This window comes from Cynara cardunculus (assembly GCF_001531365.2).
Source record: "Cynara cardunculus var. scolymus isolate 2C chromosome LG 3, CcrdV1, whole genome shotgun sequence".
Lineage (NCBI taxonomy): Eukaryota > Viridiplantae > Streptophyta > Magnoliopsida > Asterales > Asteraceae > Cynara > Cynara cardunculus.
Genome location: NC_037530.1, coordinates 14,300,684 through 14,302,792, shown reverse-complemented (window position 1 = coordinate 14,302,792; position 2,109 = coordinate 14,300,684).

The window sequence follows — 2,109 nt, the reverse complement described above, 5'->3', positions numbered from 1 at the left end:
CTGATATCTCTGTATCTCCTTATGAAGGTCCAGAGATAGATTTATGCTCATTGCCACAGCTTTGATAGTTCCACTTTTCTCTTTGCGGCTTAGAGCATCAGCTACAACATTGGCTTTTCCTGGATGGTAAAGAATTTCACAATCATAATCACTTACCAATTCAATCCATCTTCTCTGCCTCATGTTGAGTTATTTCTGAGTAAACAGATGTTTCAGGCTTTTATGGTCTGTGAATATCTTGCATCTGGTCCCCAACAAGTAGTGCCTCCAAATCTTTAGTGCAAAGACAACAGCTGCCAATTCCATATCATGGGTTGGATATTGCTTCTCATGATCTTTTAACTGGCGAGATGCATAGGCTATTACTTTTCCCTTTTGCATCAACACACAGCCCAAACCCAACTTGGATGCATCAYTGTAGACAATGAAATCTTCTGTTCCTTCTGGTAAAGATAGGATTGGTGCACTGCAGAGACGGTCCTTTAGAGTTTGAAAAGCCTTTTGTTGGTCCTCTGCCCATTGAAACTTGAAATCTTTGCGGGTCAACTTGGTTAGAGGTACAGCTATTTTGGAGAAATCTTGGATGAACTTTCTATAATAACCAGCCAATCCAAGGAAACTTCTTACTTCAGATGGGTTTTGTGGTGCCTTCCATTTCTCTACAGCTTCAATTTTAGCTGGATCCACCTTGATTCCTTCTTTGGAGATGACATGACCCAAAAATTGTACTTCTTTTAACCATAATTCACATTTGGACAGCTTAGCATATAGCTTTTCTCTCTTTAACAGACTTAAGATCAAATGCAGATGCTTTGCATGCTCTGCCTCAGTCTTTGAGTAGATAAGGATGTCATCAATGAAAACTATCATAAATTTGTCAAGGTATTATATGCACACTCTATTCATGAGATCCATGAAAGCTACTGGTGCATTGGTTAGTCCAAAAGGCATAACCAATAATTCGTGATGTCCATACCTTGTTCTAAAAGCTGTTTTAGGTGTGTCTTCATTTCTGACTTTCAATTGGTGACAACCAGATCGTAGATCAATTTTTGAGAAGAAGTTTGCCCCAATTAGTTGATCAAACAAATCATCAATTCTAGGCAAGGGATACCTGCTTTTGATTGTGACTTTGTTGAGTTCCATGTAGTCTATACACATCCTCATTGTTCCATCCTTCTTCTTTACAAACAGAACTGGTGCTCCCCATGGTGATGTACTTGGCTTTATGAACCCTTTATCAAGCAAGTCCTTTAGCTGAGACATCAAATCTTTTAATTCAAATGGGGCTAGTCTGTAAAGAGCTTTTGCTACGGGTGCAGCCCCTGGTGTGAGTTCAATTTTGAATTCCACATCCCTGTCTGGTGGAAGACCAGACAGATCATTTGGGAAGACTTCAGGATATTCTTTGACAACAGGAATAGATTTTGGTTCTGCTATTTCTCTGAATGTATCAATCACATAGGCCAAAAATCCTTGGCACTTCTTTTTCATACAACTGTGAGCCTGTGATACTGATAGAAGACTGGGATGATGATCCTGGTGATCACCCTTTATTATGACTGTTCCTTTGCCTGGAAGCTCTATTTTCACTCTCTTTTGGTTGCACAAAATGGATGCCTGGTTACTAGCTAACCAGTCCATCCCCACCACTACATCAAATTCCTTCATTGGCATAGGGAACAAACGGATGGGTAGCTTACAACCTTCAATAATGATGGCATAATATTGGTATACATAAGCTATAGTTTCTTGACTGTTTGTAGTCTCAACTATCAGCTTTTTATCAAGTAATATTGGGATCATGCAGGCAATTTTAGCAAATAAAGGAGATACAAATAAAAATTTTGCACCTTAATCAAAAAGCACCTTAGCACATACTGAGTTGATTGAGAAAGTACATGTTACGACATCTGGTGCAGCTTATGCCTCAGTTTCAGTCATTTGGAAGGATCTACCTTGAGCTTTACCAAATCCTCCCCTATTAACACCAGGCCTTCCTCTGTTGTTTGGAGCATTGTTTCCCAAAGTTAGTTGTGGTGGTTTCAGCTGTGGACACTTGTCTTTAACATGGTCTGGTGAATTACAATGGAAACACCTTCTGATCTG